Below are 20,675 nucleotides of genomic sequence, written 5' to 3'. Positions count from 1 at the left end.
AACTCCTAAGGAATAACCTAATTAATAGAGCATCTGTCGCCTCTAAGCTCGATAGTCTCAGTGCAAAATGTCCTCAAGTGGCTCTTTGGGCTCCCTTTGTTTGCTCTTTGTTTTACTAAATATAGGAGGTAAGTAGCTGGGAAAACTGCCGGGGGTCAGTAAACAGAATAAAAAATTGACGTTGGTGGTCCAAGTCGCTTAATGTGATTAGAACGTGATTTTAAAGGTACCCGCGAGAAATCAGCAAAAAAAATAACCTGGAAAGGCTTAATTTGAGCAGTTTTTATTTTAACCGTTCAATAAAAAATTGTTCGGAACTGTTCAGATGAAGCTCTTCCCGGTAATTTTTTGCCGATTTTTCGCGAGTACCCGTAAAATCACGTTCTGAACACATTGAGCGGCTCAGATCATTAAAATTGAATCGGGAAAGGAAAGTCCACATTTTAACTAAAATGAGGACCCTATCATTTGAAACAAACCGTATATATATACAGTGAGCTTCTATTAAAGGATCCCTTAACTTACTAAGTTTAGGACCTCATGAGTTTGATATTTTTCCCGATCAAATTTTGATGATCCGAACCATTCAATGTGTTTAAAACATGATTTTAAGGGTACTCGCGAGAAATCGATAAAAAATATGATTGGGAAGGCTTGATTCGAACAATTTTTCAGTCGCTATAAATGCATTTTTATGAAAAATTGTTCAGATCAAACCCTTCCATGTCATATTTTTTGCTGGTTTCTGGCGACAACCCCTAAAATCAAGTTCTAATCACATTGAGCGGTTCAGATTATCAAAATTCGATCGGAAAAGGGAAGGTCCTAACTTAACTCAATAAGGATCCCTTATTGGTGCGCGGGGTTGGCTCTACGCATCCATACCGACGACCGCCGAAAGTCACATCTCTGCCCGTGAGGGGATTGCTCCACGTGGCCCTTCGTGGCAATGACGCGTGGGTGGGCCGTACGGTTCCTGAACCAAACTCGCGTCTTAATCTGTTTGTCCTCTCGCCATGTGGCCGAATGAGAATGGTGCCACGTGGCCAATCCAATCTTCTCTGTACTAAACCAACTGCGGTTTGCTGCGGTCTCGGCCATGACCCGGGACAATCCTCCGACCCGGATAACTACCAAATGAATGACGGATCTTATGGGCTCTTGCTCATGCTTTGGGCCTATGGGCCTGGTGGGACTTGGGTGTAAATGGCGGAAATATACATGCTAATCGGCCCTACTACAGGTTTGCAAGGATATAATGATGGGCAAATTAGAATAGGCATTTGGTTGTAGACAAATCCCACCACTAAATTCGGGTCTTATAGCGTGTCCAATATCCTTCCTTCCTTGATGTTCTTGCGTTGCCAAATTAAAGCGTAAAATCCTTTGGGTTAGCAAAGGTTGATGGGGCTGGAGAGTTTAATCCTGTGGTGTGCGCAAACTGGTCCGGAGACCACTCTTCATTATAAAAAAAAAAAAACGTAAAACCTAATACATGCATTTTATATTTATACTAATAGCAAAACGCGTGCCTAAAGGGAAGTTTGAACGTACGTTGCTCTTACCTACTAACCCAGTTAGAGACTGCACATAATCGCACTTTTTAGTTACATATACAATTCATGCAATTTCAATCAGCTGAACCAAAGAAAACAATGAACTTCAAGCTCCATTTGTTTCGACGTAAAACATTTAAGATAATAAAATATTTTCCATGTAAAACGTTTTTACAAAAGTTATTTTCCCCAAATTTAGTTTTTGTTGTTTGGTTGACATTTGAAAAATTATAAAAGGCCAAAAAATAGAAATGGAAAATACAAATCAATATGAGTGAAACCACTTTTCAGAAAATAACAAAATAGTCAATCCACACACAAATGAGAGAGAGAGAGAGAGAGAGTGTGTGTTGACTGGTGGGTACTGAAAATTTCAGTCTGAAATGGTAGAAGTTACAAGTGAATGCCTCAGTTTGGGGTTGCATTAGTTGGGGATCGGGGAAAAAAGTCTAAGCGCTCGTCGAAAAAAGTGCGAGTGCTCGTCGAAAAGTCTCTGCCATGACGCGGATCGGGGAGGTCCTAATTTAACTCAATAAGGATCCCTTATTGGTGCACGGGGTTGGCTCTAAACATTTTCTATTGAAAAACATTTTCGAAGTTTTGAGAGGAAATTATTTTCACCCGGATCATGAAAAATATTTTACAATGGAAAATGTTTTTCAATTTTTTATCCAACCAAACAAAAGAAAATAAGTAAAATATTTTACACAAAAATATTTTACATTCAAACAAACGGAACCTCAGAGTAATTAATTTTTTGCTCGTCCAATAGAGGCCAGGATCTGAATCTTGCATTTGGTAAAGGAGTCGGAGTCTCACACCGCGCCCATAAGTACCCAACAAGCTACCTCAACTTTTTTGTGCAACAGAAATAAGGAAATATGTTCTCTCTCCAATCTCAATGATCGAATACATATACTACAAAAAAGTAAGAAAGATCCTAGTTAATTTTTACCTATTAATTATCTTTGTGCTTGTGTCACTATTTATAAACTGTGGCTTATTAAGGTATAATTAAAAGTCATTTTTAATCAAGTTTTTTTCCATGATAAAAATTAAAACCACAAAAATAGAGATGAAAAGTGTATCTTTTAGTTCAGGCCCTGCATCTGTTAATCCAATTGGCTTTGGAGTTGGATCGTGAAATCATCTGATAAACAGTCGAGGAGTGCTAGGGACAAAGAAAATAAGCAAAGAATTGACCCTTAAAGTATACATGTACGGCTCAGATTCAGTGTGCAGTGCATCTGAGCCGTTCATGTACACTTTAAGGGTCAATTCTTTGTCCATTTTCGTTGTACTTAGCATTTCTCTAAATAGTCAGGGATTGAGCTAAGATTTTCGCGTAGCGGGAGCGAATATACACAATCAAAAAGATTTTAAAGAGAGAGAGAGAGAGAGAGAGAGAGAGAGAGACGCAAAAAATTACAAAATAACACCAATACATATAAAACTAAACATATTTCTCATATCTAGTGCCAAAAAAAAAAAAATTGTTCCTCGTATCAACTTGGATTGCAAAAGTATTTTCAGTAAAATAATCTCATATCCGCTAATCCATAATTTCTAATAACATGACATAGTAGCAACATACTATAGCAGGTAAATATTCAGCGATAACATGTCAATAACACATGTGCATTCAACAACTTCCAATTCAGAGATTAACAATAACACATACACATTCACTATTCAACTGGCGTCAGTGTCCGTATAATCAGAATTTCTCCTTCGCAATATTTTTGTAAACCGTGCCACTATTTTTTATTTTCTAACGATTTCACTTTTCATTTTCCAAATCAATATTTCCAAAATCATTTACACACCAAACCTCAGTACCGCTGTTCCGGGCTCCTGAGTATCCTCACAATGGTTTCGCTGTTCCGGGCTCTCATTGGCACACAATCATATTGGCTCTTCTCCGCGGATAACCAAGTCACACCTCCAATGACACTACCAAATCCAGCCCCATTAGCAACACACAGACACACAAAATTGGCTACCAAGTCCGGCCACATTGCGGTCGCAAAAACATTTTATTTCTTGAAAATACGTCTTTTCATTTTCCAAATCAACATTTCCAAAATCATTTACACACCCAACCTCGGTTCCGCTGTCCCGGGCTCTCGAGTATCATCACAATGGTTCCAATGTTTCGCGCTCCCATTGGTACACAGTTACATTGGCTCCTCTCCGCGGATAACCAAGTCACATCTCCAATGAGATTACCAAGTCCGGCCCTATTGGCTACCCACACACACACAATGGGCTGCCAAATCTGGTCATATTACGGTGGCAAAAAAACACACACACACAATGAGTTACCAAGTCCGGCCACATTGCAGTCGCAAAAATATTTCCTTTCTTGAAAAACACATCTTTTCATTACTAGTACCTTACATTTTATGTTTCTAGACTTTCTCGATTTTCGTGTCTCATTTTCATGCAAAGACTCCGCAGTCGGACTTTGCACATAATAACACTATAGACAGTGTCTCAAAAACATGCATCATTGATCGTAATCTTGAAACTAAACTAGAATAATTAAAACAACAAGATCATCCAACTCTATGGTGTTTTTCATGCTTAATCTATCGACTAGTCTATAAATTCAGCAAGATATGGACATAACTCAACATCAAGTAAATTAAGAACTAAAAACATGTATACATGCTCATAACCTTTTCAAAAAAAAAACAAATCTAAGTAACCATGCTACCAATCAAACTATTATTTCTTACATTTCAAAAGTTTGTTCTTTCTTCCTTTTTGGAAAGTTCAAAACAACATATATTTTCCAGAATAAAAGTTGAGATATTCGACATGATTATATTTCATTTCGAAATTTTAGTAAAACAAGTTTGCTAGCTATTTTTTGTACTTATAACTTAACATGCATTTTTAAACACAAGAAAAAAATATAACTAAAATTTTTACTAGAGAAAGTGAGTAGAAATATTCTACCATTCTTCTTGGCGGATGGTATGGCTACGGAAAAGAAAATACGTCAGCTTACGAAAGATGAATGTAGCTCTATCGAACGAAGTGACTTCTTACGGTAAGCTTACGGTAGCTTCAAAAGAGAAAAGAAAAGACTTTCTTTTTTTCTCGAAACTAAATATTGACTAAATTACTAAATTTTTTGGATCAAGAGGGTGGTCGAGTGGTGGTTTGGGTTGAGTTTAATTTCTTGGAGAACTCAAGAAGAAACTTAAGAACACCAAGAACAAAGTAAAAACAAAGAACAAATACAAGGTTTCTAAAAAGAGAAGTTGGAGAGATTGAAGGTGTGAGTTGAATGACTTGACAAAGAGACCTATTTATAAGAAAGTGAGGACCTCTCTCCCTCCCACATATGGCCGCCGCCACCCACCCCCCCCCCCCCGATGGTTTATTTGCTCCATGATCATGTCCAATCCAACTTTAAGCATGCTAAGCCTTCCCCTCTCTTGTCATTCCATCCTAGGTGCAAGACTGTGTGATCATGAAGGATTTTTAAGGCTTTAAAAGAAAATCCTAGGCAATTATATCCTAGTTAGTAAGTCTTACAAGTAAAAGAAAATGATAGCTAGGCTAAAAGAAATAGTCTTTCCCATGTTTAGTCAATTTTAGGTCTAGATTGTAAGTAAAATCTAGGATGATTAAAGGCTAGATTTTAGAAATGATGAAATGGTAAATCTTCCCCTTGAAAGTGACAACACAATGTAAGAAATAGTTAAGATTTTCCTAGAAAGTATATGTGTGTGTGTATAAATATAAATATATATATATATATATATATATATATATATATATATTAGTCAGTCTCAAATGAGGTGGTCCACATTTTAGTTAAAATGCGGACCTCCTCATTTTTCTCATTTTCTGATCGAATTTCGATAATCTGAGCCGCTCAATGTGTTCAGAACATGATTTTAAGGGTACCCTTCAATAATCGGCAAAAAAAAATGACCAGAAAGGGCTTCATCTGAGCAGTTTTTGTTCGAACCGTTTGATAAAAAATAAACAAAAACTGCTCGGATGAAGCCCTTCCCGGTCATTTTATTTGATGATTTCTCGCGGGTACCCTTAAAATCACGTTCTGAACACATTGAGCGGCTCGGATCACCGAAATTCAATCTGGAAAGGGAAGTCCGCATTTTATTAAAATGATGTGTTCTTTTTTTAGAATTTAATTCTTGTTACAAAATAATTATACATGTGTATAAATCTAGGACCACTTGTCCTTAGAAAATGGCTAGATAGCCGATGTGTAGTAATTCAATTTTTTAAGAAGAATGAAATTAATTAAGACGGACTATTAGAAGGTAAAATGGAATTTATAAAGCAATTCAAGAATTAATTAAAGAAATTTGAATATTTAACGAAATTTTTATTTACTAAAAATTGGAGTTATTACAAGACTGAACTAGAAGAAAGAAAAACTGGTCAGAAGCTTTGTCCTATCCTTTACGAGGATATCAATTGTGCTAGAGCTACAAATATTTGCACACACAAATGCATAAACTTGCTCACTTTAAGTATGGGGCCACACACTCACTACCAATCAAAACTTTCTTTAAATCGATACATGACCCCATCCTTAATGTGAATATTTTTTAGTGTTTGCGGTTACAAATATTTGTGGTTATAGACTTATTGATAATTGACACATTTCTACCACGCTCCATGATCTTTGTCATACTACAGGTGTGCAACACTATGGTTAGACCCCATTTCGCTTAACTTTTACTACTTTTTTTGGAAGGTTTTGTCCTTATTTAAAAAAAAATCGAGTTCGTTAATTTTGCACCAAATTTTTGTGGATTATTAATTCATATTGACTAGAGGAATAAAAAAATAAAAAAATTTATTTTTATTCAAATATTTTTGAAAATATCCAATATTAAGCCAAAAAAGTCAACTTTTTTGATTTTTTTTTTTACTAAAAAGTGGTTACTCCCTCCATGTTTGTTGGTCCACTTGCACTATTTCACACACCTTAAAAAACTGTACATATCTTTTAATACGAATCTGGAAAAATATGCATTATGAATTTTATTTGATAAATCTCAATTAGTTATAGTATACGAAATTTTCAAAATCTTGAAATCCACTATAAATTGAAAGATATAGATAATTTAAATCATGACACGAATGTAGAAATGGACCAATAAACACAGATGGAGAGAATATTTTTCAAAATATATAGGTAAAAGTCATAATTTTTTACTTTTTCAACCAAAAAAAATGAGGCACAAACTAACAAACGTGAGTTTTTTTTTGAATAAGGATAAAACTAAAAAAAGTCCAGAAAGTGCAAAAAATTGTTAGTGGAACAACACTTTAGTTTATTCGAAAATGGGAATGCACATGAATCTCAATCTATGAAAGTGTACATAAAAAAAATGGACGATTCAGATTTACACTGCTACGAATATGAATAATTCATTTTCCTTCATGTACACTTTCATTGGAGAAATTTTTAAGTGCCGGGTGCCCACTCGACACATTCAAGCCGTTCGCTGCGATTTTGAACTGCTCAGATTTGAAGAGAAAAAAGGAGAGAGAAAGAGAAGGGGTGAGAGGAGAGAAAAAGTTTCAATATGAGTCGTTCAAAAGTGCATCGAACGGTTCAAGAATGTCGAGCGAGCACTATGTAGAATATACCCCCTCGGCACTAAAAAATTTCTCCGTGGATTGAGATTCAATGTACCCTACTAAACCGCCGAACATTTTAAAATTGGAAACAGGAGGCAGGATTCGGGAACAAGGGGAGGCCAGTGGGTTCATTTCAAAAAAAGAGATGATACATAAACTATATCAAACCACTACATAATTTATAATATTTTTGTGGGTCCACTTCAGATCTCATAAAAATACAAAAAAAATGTCCATAAATTTTAAAATAATATTTTATGGAGCCTTATAAAAATCAGTTTCAATGGATATTGGTAAGTATTATTTGTGGATTGGTAGGAACAAAACTATACAATTGAGCAGTTTCGCTCCTACATATCGAGAAATAATACTTCCCGATATTCTTTGGAGCTGATTTTTTTCAGAGCCCCATAAAACATTATTTTAAAATTTATGATATTTTTTTTATTTTTGTAGGACCCAAAATAAACTCCGCACATAATATAATAAATGATGTAGTGATTTGGTACAATGTAACTATTTTTTGTGTTTCAAAAAGTAATACAGTAGTAGTAGTATATGTTTGAAACCTTTTACGAAAACGAGCCGTTAAAGGTTAACACGTTTAGTGGGACCCGGCCATGCGTCCTTGCTGTCCCTCTTGGATCTGATCCCGATGCTTTGGCTTTTACAATAAGTCTGTTGACACATACAAATTGAACATAGATCACGCATGAATTTTGTGTGGGGCTCACTACGGGTCTCACATAAATAATTCGAGCCATTCATCAATCAAATGTAATACATTTTTCAAGGATTCTTACAAAAAATCAGCTCAATCTAATACTATAGGTGCTTGATCTAATCTTCTAACTTTTTATTATTCTAAAATCCGAATGAAAAGTTAGATTATTGGATTGAGCACTTATACGTATCGGATTGAGCTAATTATTTGCGAAAGCTCTTGAAAATATATTTTACATTTAGTGAACGGCTTGGATTGTTTGTGTGGGACCCGAGTGGGCCCCACACAAAATCTGTACGTGATATGTGTCCTATTTATATATATCAATAGCACAATTGTGGCCTTTATGATGTTGCTTTAAGATTTACCACTATTTGGATTCGGAATTACCGATAGACTTTTGATTTTTGCGCTTCATTTTTTACTAAGGGCTAACTTCACGTTAAAAGTGTAATGTCATCAGTAAAAAGTGAATTACGAAAATCAATTTCCATTACGAAGATATGCTCTTCCTTTAGTTTTTTTGATCCGCTCTTCTTTTTTGTTGATCACCAAAAATGCTCTCCTTTCGTTTACCATTTTCAACATCTCAACCGGAGCTGAATTTCAAGATTTTGGACCGCAAGACTTCTTCGTCATACTAGTAGATCTAGTAGGGGTCTCACCTTTTTAATCCGATTTTTTACTTGAGCTGAATATATTCTCTAATTGAGGGGCGTTTTAGCTTAATAATTAAGTCATTATTTTTTTGTCCTTACACGGGAAAAATTTGCATTTATTAATTTTGTGTTATTTTTTGTGAATTATTAATTTGTAATGACAAGAGAAATCTAAAAGTAAATAATTATGAACAAAACTAATTTTTTGTTGAATAAAGAAAATAATCCAAAACATTTTACTATTTTTAGATTTTGACCATAATTTTTTACTTTTTAAATTTCTCTTGTTGAGATGAATTAATAATTCAAAGAGATGAATTAATAATTCAAAAAAAAAATCAACGTAAAACTAACAAATGCGAAAAAACTTTGAACTAGGACAAAAAAAAAATCCAAATAAATTTAAGCTAAAACAAACCTGATTAGATATTCTATCCCAAGTACAAAGACGAACACCTATGAGAACCCATCAAGTAAAAGATAAACAAATGGGGCTGGTTCCCCTCACGCAAAAGTTGACACAAGTTTTTTGTGGGACTCATTTTAGAGTCCCACGCAAATTATTGAAACTGTTCAATTTGTTTAAAACATATTTTTAAGGGTTCTCGTAAAAAAATAACTCATTTGGATATCGATAAGTATTTGTTTGGTTCATTCAATTGGTTCTTATCAAATTTTATAGAATAAAATTGAATGGACTGATTAAGCATTTACTGATATCGGAATGGGTTGATTTTGTATGAAGACTGTTAAAAACCTATTTTGAACGAATTGAACGGGTCCAATCATTTGCATGAAACTCCAATTAGTATTGTGTTAAATTTGTGTCAAGTTTTGTGTGAGGGGAACCGGCTCCCAAACAAATTAGATCAAAATAAGACTTAAACTTATGCCTCAAACTCACTAGTACAAAAATGACAAAAAATCTTCTTCTTTTTTTAACAGCGAAGCGAAAAGATTTTATTGACCAAAAATCAAGTTCAATAATAGTGCAAGTTAAAGATAAAAGACAATATATCAGCCCTTATAGGAAGCAAAGATCCAACTCAAAGGACAAGAAAAATATATGATAGAACCCTATATCAGAAAAATATAAGAACATGCAAAAAAAAAAAAAACTCCCTGAAAGATCCAAATCCATAAGTTGCAACGAAACTTCGAGTAGGGGATCTCTGAACTCGAGATCTCTCATCTTTGAAATTTAGCTCCATATCCACCTCTGCAACAACCACAAAGGAGAAGCAATGGATACCATGAGAAAGGCGGTGGTAGAGAAGGGCGCGGCGGCGAGAGCGCTCTAAGTCGATTAGGGATGGAAGGGAGGCGAAGGGGTGGAGGACTGAGGAGATTAGTGAGGAGAGGTGGAGGTTTGAGGGAAGGAGATCGAAGTGAGGGGAGAAGAAATTAAAGAGAAACATCTCACAAAAGAGATGTAAAACCCTCACTAGGGAGGGAGAAGAACCAGTCATGATGAGGGGCCGGGAAGATAAGAGATCTGAGCCCCTCCCGCAGCAGAAAAGATGAAGAGAAACCTAGAAGAAACGGGGGAGAGAGAGAAAGACCCCGATTTTTCCATTAATAATTTGTTTTCAAGGCAAATATTGCAATACAATTTAGACATTTAGTAGCTATCGAAATCCGAATAATTTGATTTTATATACGAGCAATTTTTCCAATGGAGCTTAATTGCGTAGTGAAAGATTCCTACGTAAAATGGAGATGGAACTGATTATTTTCCCGACATTTTTCTTGTCTTTAGCGTAAAGACAAAATAAGTAAGAAAAATTAGAGAGAATGACTTGTCTTGAAAGACACAAAGACAAAATGAGTAAAAAAAAATAGTACCATTTGGAAAACAATACCATTTTTTTTTACTAGTTTAAATGAGATTTGTCAAATCAGATTCATAATTCGTGTAGGAAATACAACAAATTCACAACCACAAATAATTGTTTTGAGGTGTCAAGATAGTGATAATACTACGATTGCTGTAAAATGCAAAAAAGAAATCTTTTTCCTTTTTGAAAAAGCAAATACAAATAATTCATCCAGCTAGTCACGGTGCACTGACCTATCACCTATCACCATCACCATCACCATCACCATCACTACCGGTTTTGGTCTTCCTCGAAATTAAGCACTTAATTGAGAGCACATTTAAAGTAAATTAGTATTTGATTTTTCCACGCTTCATATTTTCTTGGTATTTATTTTTCACCAACTTACAAAAAACAAAAACTACTTTGATATAAATTTATATTGACCGTATGAAACTGTTTGTACCCAAAAATAACCATTCAATAGAAATGTGCCGCGTTGCGGGTATTTGGTGAAAAAGATGGGGCAAATCTCCCTAAAGTTTTACTGACCATTTGGATGGAGGATTTGTTTTGGGTGGTGTAGACACCCCAATCCGGACCTCGAAGGTTCTTAAAATGCCCCGATGATAAAATAAAGAAAACAATATTTTCGAGAGCTTGAATGTGGACTCCCAGAACCCAACAAAATCCCAAAAAAAGCCCAGCAAAGCCCAGAAAATCCCAAAAACCCAGGATTGAACCTAGAATACCACATGGTACTCCGCTACACCGAACAGTGTAATGAAATTTATTACACCGCACGTGGTCATGGGGTACACCGCACGGCATTTCCAGGAAAAGTTCTGACTGGCTCAGAAAACTGTCGACCACGCTCATTTGAGCCACAACTCAAGGACGGCTTGGCAGGAAATACACTTCTAGTTGGCCTAGAAGATACTCCCCCATTTGCATTAATATTCCTTGGCTTTTGCCTATAAATGCACCCCTCTTCTTAGATGAAAAGGGCCCTTACACCCATTACCTCCAAATTTTGAGAAAGTTACTCTGACATTCTCTCTCTAAAAATATTCCAACCTCTCTCACTTCCAAAGGTAGTACACTATTAGTTTTGAAGCTTCTCCACTCCAAAACTCCAAGCTATTAAACCATCCACACTCACCCTCACTCATCCATCCTTGTTCAAGCTCAAAACCGAAGGTAAAAGCAAGCTTCCTTGGGCCAAGGTTGAGCTTGGCCCTGAGGGGGGGCTTTTCTGCAATCACACATGACCTGTTTTGTTAAGTGTTGGCTTAAAAACCATTTTTAGAGACAAAAAACAAAACCATAAACTATATTGGAAGCGCTACACCATGCGGTGTTATGATACACCGCACGATGTAGTGAGTTTCACCATTCGGTCATCATTTTGTTCATCAGCTATTCATTCTGTCTATTCTGATGACATTCATCTATTGTTAGTCACACTAATATTGCTCAGGGATTGTTAATAATGCATTATAGAATGTAGTTTTATCTAAAACTATACCTTTGGCTTATTGAAATGAGTTTTTATGATCATCTATGATGATCAACTGCATCAAACCTTTCTGCAAATTGTTTTTCAATAAAGGCAATAAGAAAGATGCATGGGTTCATGACTCGCTTCAATCTGAAAATACAAAGACATTCTGGAACGAGTAAAGAGCCACATCGAACGATGTTCATCGTACATTGTAACTAGTATATTGTGCAAGCATCTGAGCAATAACAGTGGACTGACAGAGAAGAGTTATACCATGCGGTATACCAAAAGACCGTGCGAGGTATTTAGGTATACCGTAAGGGCATATTTGATTGGGACAATCTGTTGTTTAATCTGCTACTCCGTTCCTACATATCATCCATTTATCATCCATTGCACCACAAGCACCACAAGCACGCCAACGTGATATATTCAATCACATGTCCCTTTCCCCTATTTGCTTATTAAGAGTTTAATCTTCTAAATGATATTTAAAATTTCTCCCTTTGAAAATGTTAAGTAGAGACCGGTTCTTACCGGGCGAATAGGGTGTTTTTTCAACAAAATCTTCTCCATTCGTAATGTGGCTTCCGGACCCAAAATTTTAACGTTTTCGCTAGGCCAAAAGCCTTTCTTTCAAATCAAACTTTCAGTTTCTCGGATCATCCATTTCAAAAATCTAGGTGGCAACTCTCAGGTGCACCGGTCGGGGAGCCCACAAGTGGATATAGAATGAGGGTGGATTTGAGGGTGAATTTGTAATGAAAGGGGATATGTTAAGAATGGTGGCCCCACCTCTTAAGAATAGTGATTTTGTAATGAGGTGTTTGAATGATTTTTTGAGAAAGAGGATATGAAGGATGGATATGATGGGATTAGATGTTGAATGACTAAATTGCCCCCACTTAAATTTTAAGGGCAGCTAATGTAGAAGATATCGACGGAAACCAATGTATAAATTTTAGTTAGAAAAATTTTTAGAACTCGTTAAAGTTTTAAATAAATTTTGGAATGGTTGGTACCTTAAAATTGTAGTAATACTTGGAAAAAGAAATTCACGTGAATGTTAGTGGTTCTATGGTTGAAACCTCAAAATTCCATGGTGCAAAGCATAATTTTCGTATAACACATAAAATGTTTCATGTGAATGACATGCGCTCAACAAAAAAATTAGGTCTACGAGTTTCTTCTTCTTCCTTCTTCATTCTTCTTCGTCTTCTCGCTGCAGTAGTGCAGTAGTAAGTACTCTCTCTCTCTCTCTCTCTCTCTCTACACGAATAAGCAAGGGCGAAATGGTCATTAAGCACTCCTACACACCCCCACTTCACCAACAATAGGGGTACCCATGTCGTACTCCTGTCGTTCACAAATCCACCTTCTAGTGGATTACAAATCCAGCTCGGGCCAAATTCGGGTGGGAGTTTTCACAACAAAACACTGGAGATGAGGAGGAGGGGGAGATGAAATCAGGGTGCTTGGCATATCCGACTGCAAATCTGGCCGCCAAACAAGCCCTTAGGATGTATCTAGAGGGTAAGTCGGCCTGATATGTGCCAACAAGATGAGAAGTCGTGGACATGGCTTCATGTTTCTTTCTTGTAGTGGGCCGGTGTTCAGTCATGGCCGGGACACATGGCAAAAAGGTACTAATGTACTATATATATATATATATATATATATATATATATATATATATGAGTCCGTCTCCTGTAAGGACCACCTCATTTTAATAAAAATGCGGACCTCCCTTTCCCGATTGAATTTTAATGATCCGAGCCGCTCAATGTGTTCACAACGTAATTTTAAAGGTACCCGCTAGAAATCAGCAAAAAAAATGACCGGGAAGGGCTTCATCCGAGCAGTTTTTGTTTGTTTTTTATCGAACGGTTCAAACAAAAATTGCTCGGATGAAGCCCTTTTCGGTCATTTTTTTTGCTGATTTCTCGCAAGTACCCTTAAAATCACGTTTTGAACACATTGAGTGGCTCAGATCATTAAAATTCGATCGGAAAACGGGAGAAATGAGGAGGTCCGTATTTTAACTAAAATAAGGACTTCCTCATTTGAGACTGACTGTATATATATATATATATATATATATATATATATATATATATATATATATATATATATATATATATATATATATATATATATATATATATATATACAGTCAGGTTCCGGTGAGGGATCCCGCATTTTATTAAAATGCGGGACTCCCCTTCCCAATTGAATTTCGATGATCCGAGCCGCTCAAAGTGATCAGAACGTGATTTTAAGGGTCCCCGCGTGAAATCAGCAAAAAAAATGACCGGGAAGGGCTTCATCCGAGCAGTTTTCATTGAACAGTTCAAAAAAAAACTGCTCGGATGAAGCCCTTCCCGGTCATTTTTTTTGCTTATTTCTCGCGGGGACCCTTAAAATCATGTTCTGCACACATTGAACGGTTCGAATTTTCAAAATTTGATCGAAAAATAAAAGTCCCGCATTTTAACAAAGTGAGGGATTTCTCACTTGATCCGTGGTGTGTGTGTGTGTATGTGTGTGTGTATATATATATATATATATGAATCCATGAACCTCAAAACATGGAATGGCAATCACGTACGGTCCAAAGGCTATCTACATAATAAGGGAGAACGGTTTTTAAATCTTATCTCTCTATAAATTCTAACAATTGATTTGCTCCATAAATCCTACGGCTCTCCATCTTTCTCTCAAATAATAGTAATTGCACAATTGCCACTAATTAGATCTCACGTTCAAAATTCACACCTTACTCTCTTTCCTCCTCCCCCTCCTTCTCATCTTCTTCTAGCTCTCCGCTCCCAAAGCCAACGCTCCCCTGTGATTTTCTTTGAGAACGAACACTCCTCTAGATTAGTTTTGGTCACGAATCCAATCAATGACTCCTCCTCTCTCTTTCTTTGTCATTTCAATCACGAAGCAAGTCCATTTTCCGGCTCTCTCTCTCTTAAATGCACACACTCCCAATGGCAGTCGATTCGAAACCAGATTGACTCCATTTTTTTCCTTAGTTTAAATGGCTATTTCGATTGTAAAGCTCCCACCATTGTCCAATCTGTAACAAGATTGTCTTCCTTTGGGTCCGAGGTTTGATTTTGCAATGATTCCCTTCCCCCTTCCCCCAAAAACTAAAAAATAATAATAATAATAATAATAACCAAACGTTCCATATTCTGTGTATGTGTGTGCTATTTTGAAATTTTAAATGACTCTTCGGTGTTACATGAACAAGTTGATACTTTGTTCACGGTTACAGTGTTGATTTGCATGTGTGTTGATTGTTCGATCCGCGTCTTTGGGTACGAGCATTCACTAAAAGATCATTGTTTGAACCTAATTTAAAAAAATATATTCCCGTATAAATCAGTTTCGTTGGCGGGGGTGGTCAATAGTTTCGTAATTCATTTTAATTGTATTCAAAATGCATCGCGTCGTGCCTTCAGGCACAAGCAAACCCTAGTATCTAAAATCAGAGGAGGAAGACTTATTAGACACAACCAAATCCTATTCCTTCTTGGGAAAATTTCGCCTAGGCACCTAACCTTTCGCACAAATCACACATAAACACCTGACCTTTCTTAAATTTCATATAAACACCTGAGCTTTCTAAAAACTCACCAATTCAACACCTAACCTTTCTTAAATTTCATATAAACACTTGAGCTTTCTAAAAACTCATCAATTTAACACCTGCCGTCACCCCTCAGTCTAAAACCAAATGGAAAAAAAGTTAAGTGCTCCAATTTTTTATTTGTTTGAACCAGTGCGAAGATCTTATTTTTTTGATTATCTTATCATAAAGAATCATAATTAATTTTTGACTCTAAAGCTCTCGTTAGTCAGCCCTAAGAAAGTTGTATAATATCTCTTAGGACTAACTAACGAGAGCTTTAGAGTCAAAAATTAATTATGATTCTTTAGAATAAAATGATCAAAAAAATAAGATCTTTGCATTGGTTTAAACGGATTGAAAATTGGAGCAATTAATTTTTCAACCATGTATAGACTGTTTATATATTAAAAAATATGGTTAAGAAATTAAGTGCTCAAATTTTCAATCCGCTTAAACCGGTGCGAAGATCTTATTTCTCTGATCATTTTATCTTAAAGAATCATAATTAATTTTTGACTCTAAGGCTCTCATTAGTTAGCCCTGAGAGATATTTGATTCTACGACTTTCTTAGGGCTGACTAACGAGATTTTTAGAGTAAAAAATTAATTATGATTCTTTAGAATAAAATGATTAGAAAAATAAGATCTTTGCACTGATTCAAACAAATAAAAAATTGAAGCACTTAACTTTTTTTCCGTTTGGTTTTAGACGAAAGGGTGACGGCAGTGTTGAATTGATGAGTTTTTAGAAAGCTCAGGTATTTATATGAAATTTAAGAAAAGTCAGGTGTTGAATTGATGAATTTTTAGAAAGCTCAGGTGTTTATATGAAATTTAAGAAAGGTCAAGTGTTTATATGTGATTTGTGTAAAAGGTCAGGTGCCTACGTAAAATTTTCCCTTCCGTCTTTTATCCAATCTATTTCAATTTCTAAAGGTGTAGCTAGCTAGCCAACTATACCAACTTTATTTATCTTTTCTTTCATGCAATTATGATCTTTAGATGATTCCAATAAATCAATTAATGATATCATCATATCCTATATATTTTCAGCAATGAAATGAAAATCCCGAGCATTTCCATTTCAACGGATTACGTTTGAGTATCGCGCTCACTACTTCTTCTACATCAGTCGCTTAAGAAGATTGTGAAGTCCTCTTCGTTGAAGCAAAAAAGAACCAACCGTGGCACAACTCGTATGTTCAGAAGTCAGTCCATCCACACTTAGACCAGACCAACTGTGGTCCTGGCATGCCCGCGCATCTCAATCACACAGCCAATGCGTTTGTTTCGCTTTTTCAAGGGAAACAGAAGCTAAAAACATGAAATCCAAACCCAAAATAGAAAAGCTAAATAAAATGGCAAGGGAAAAAATCCTTATCCAAATGCTATGATTTTCAGCTCAAATCAACATCTACTCCCTTTTTGTTTTTGGGTTCTACGGAAAGTTAAATCAACCTACTCCATCATAATTGCTATCGCTCAAGCCTCAAGTGGTATGTAGAACTTATTAGTTGGTTGGTGGAGTTCCTATGACTGAATTACCATTTTAAACTCCATAGGAAAAACACTGGAGTAAATTTAATGTTTTTTTTAATAAGTGAGTATTAAATGTAAATGTTACCGGCAATAACATTACTTTTTGATTAAATGTAAGAACATCGAACCATATCTGATCTGAATCTAATCTAATCTAATTCTAGGCTTAGATCGAGAATGATACCTCACAATAAGAATGGAACCCATAAATTGATACTGGTAATTAAAAGGAAGCCTTATATTACTTTCTTTTCTTTTTTTTTCTAACAAACTCAGAAAATTTTATTACTCAAAATCCGTCTAAAGAGCTACAAACCCCAAACCGGAGTCTATCGATGGGAACATATCCACGATAATCAGGTTATTCATGTGGTTTGGATAAGAATACTTTGAGTACAGAAGAACACTACCCCAAGGGGTAGAGAAAGTTCCATGCAGAGAGCAGACACAAACGAAGAAGATGAAGACGACAGCTGTAATTTGATGTGCCTGATCACCATCCTCTACTCCAAGCAACTCACTACGGGAACAGAAACACCCATAAAGAGTAGCAAAAGTTCCACGCAGGGAACGACACTCTCCCAAACAGGAGAGAAGCAAAGACAAAACATAAAATAAAGACAAGAAAAGACACCTCTAGTCGCCGAAACTCTTGTTAGAGCCACCGCCACCGCCACCGCCGCCGCCGCTACGGGACTGACCACTATTTTCCGGAGGGGATGCTGAACCACCCACAAAACATTGCGAACGAACCAGATCTAACCCTCCCGAGGTTTGGAACGAAGCCAATGAGGATGGATTAGATCCTCCATCAATGATGGAGGTTGGGCGATGGAGGCAGCAGAGAGCTTCGATCGGATAACAACACGAGGTATTGAGGTGGTTGGCGTGAAGGGAAGGGGGGGGGGGGGGGGGCACTTCCCCCCTCCCCTGTTGCCGAAGAAAGAGGTGATGGGGGCTAGGTTTCGCCTCTCGCGCAAGCCCCAAGGAAAGAGAGCCTTCCAATTTTGATGCTCTTTGTGATGGGAAAATTAATTCTAACCTTCGAGCATCCCATTGGAATAACCAAAACCATAAGGTTTCTAAAGTTAGCAATATTCTCTCAAAAAATGCTCACAGTGGCATAACCAAACTTAACAACCTCTGAGCATCTCCAACCAAGCTCTAAAACACAAAATAGAGAATGAATACGACATATTAAGGAGAGATTTTTTAATTTATTCTCTCTTTTTGCACTTTATAAGAGAATCTTGGAGGGACCCTGGTACTTTTTAGAGATTTGGTGTCCAAATGGGAATAGGGTCTCTATTTTTGGAGACCCAAAAGTAAATTTGGAGACCAAATCTCTAAAAAGTACCTTGAGTCCCTCCAATATTCTCTCTTAAAGTGAAAAAAAAGTGAAAAAATTATAAAATCTCTCCTCAATATGTCACATCTATTCTCTATTTTTGTGTTTTAGAGGATGGATTGAAGATGCTCTTAGCAACTCATCAAATTTTGGCCATTGGATAATCAAAACTAGCAATCTTTTGCCAATAATCATAATCTTTTTTCTCTCTCCGCAATGTTTCTAAGAAAAATATTTTTAAAAAAAGTTTTTTTTTTCAAAAACAGTTAAACTGTTTTTTCAAAATTGTTTTTTTTTTAAAATTGTCTTTAAAAAAACTGTTATTTAAAAAACACTGTATTTTTTTCAAAATAAAAGTTTTCAGAAACTTATTTTTCATTTTCTAATAACCTATTATTATTAGTTTAAAAACTATTTAAAAAAAATTATTTTATATGGTAACAATTTTTAGATTTTTACAGATTGAAAAGGTGAAAAGGTGATGTGACAAATTTTGATTATTCAATGTTGATTATGCCACTGTGAACATCTACATTACTAACCTTAACACCTTTTAAATGGATAATTAAAAGGTGATGTGACAACTTTTAATTATCTAGTTTTGATTAGTCTACTGTGGATGCCATTAGGACATTACTAGCCTTATGTTACTTGGCTAATTCATTTGTTCTCAACCAAAAACATAAGGGTAAATTTCACTTGACCTTCCCCTGAGTTTTCTCAATCTTCCCCTGAGTTTTCTCAAAAATGCGGAGACTTCCCTGAGATTTTTGAAATTACACTGACCCTTATATTACAAACTATTGTCCAGATTCCACCATTCTGCTAACTAGACACTAACACCGTTAGATTTTGCTACTAATTGACTAAAATACCCTTGAATCTTAGGTACATTAAAGAAACAAGCCTTTTTGTTCTATTTTCCTTCAAATTAGAGTTTTTAATGTTGAATCAAAATTAACTATTTATATTTCCTCAAATTAGGGTAGTTGCTAATCCATCTAATATTTTAATTTTTTTATAAATATGATATTTTTTGCTTCATGTAACTTGTTCTTTTCCATTTCCTATATATATTTTCAATCGATATGCATGCGCCTGTATCTTTCTAACTCATCATATCTCGAAACCTATATATATATATATATTAGTCTCAATTGCTCCTTATTTTTTATGAAAGAAGTTAATGTAACTTATTATTCAACTCTTTTATTAATATTTTTTATTTTTAATTTGCAATATAATTGGAGAGAGAGAGAGAAAAAAAATGAAAATAACGATTAGTGATGAGAATAATGAGTGAAAAGAAAAATACTTATGATAATAATTAGGCTCCGTTCCGAAAATCTTCTTAAAAAATAAGTACTTATTTTGCCATTTCTAATTCAAAAATAAGAAGCCGCATTCCACAAAATCCTTCTTAAAAAGTTCATTTCACATTTTCAAACTCAAAAATAATGTAAATGAAAAAAAAAATTCAATTTTTTTGCTCCGTATTAAAGATCTCAATGAGATCTATCAAACAAGATTCATAGTAGTAGAAAAATTATTTGCGTAAACACATGATTTTTGAGCTTGAAATTGCCTCATACAAAAAAAAAGACTGTTGCTATGATAATGGGCGCCGGCAGAGGGAAATCGTACCGGCGGCAGCGTCGGGCATTCTCCGGCCACCGGACGGCCGATCCGAGCCGTCCAAAAATTCTAGAAAAAAAAAACCAAGGGGCTTTGCGGGAATCAAAAGCATCCGAGGTGTGTAGGGTGCTTGATCCGAGCACCCTTTTTCCGTGTATATATGGAATCATATATACACGGAAAAAGGGTGCTTGGATCAAGCACCCTACACACCTCGGATGCCGTTGATTCCATCAAAAGCCCCCTTGGTTTTTTTTTATAGAATTTTTGGACGGCTCGGATCGGCGGTCCGGTGGCCGGAGACGGCCTGGCGCGGCCGCCGGTACGATTTCCCTCCCGCCGCCCATTGGTACCTATATAAATTCTACCAAAATAATTACCTTCCTTCTTATTTTTTGGAACAACCTTTCTTATTCAACAAAAAATAAGTTCTTTTTTTTTTCTGAAACCCAGCCTTAGAGTTCAAATTTCAAAATCCTTAAGTGAACATGGTCTTAACTCTCAGAAATTCATAAGAATTATAAAAAAAATAATCAAAAACCATTGCCGACACAAAAATCATCCCCAATTTCCCTTTCCTATGATGATGGGTGGGGTCGCGACTTTACAGGAT

This window comes from Rhododendron vialii, chromosome 7a (assembly GCF_030253575.1).
Source record: "Rhododendron vialii isolate Sample 1 chromosome 7a, ASM3025357v1".
NCBI classification, from domain to species: domain Eukaryota; kingdom Viridiplantae; phylum Streptophyta; class Magnoliopsida; order Ericales; family Ericaceae; genus Rhododendron; species Rhododendron vialii.
The sequence above is the reverse complement of the archived record's forward strand: the minus strand, read 5'-3'. Positions refer to the sequence as shown.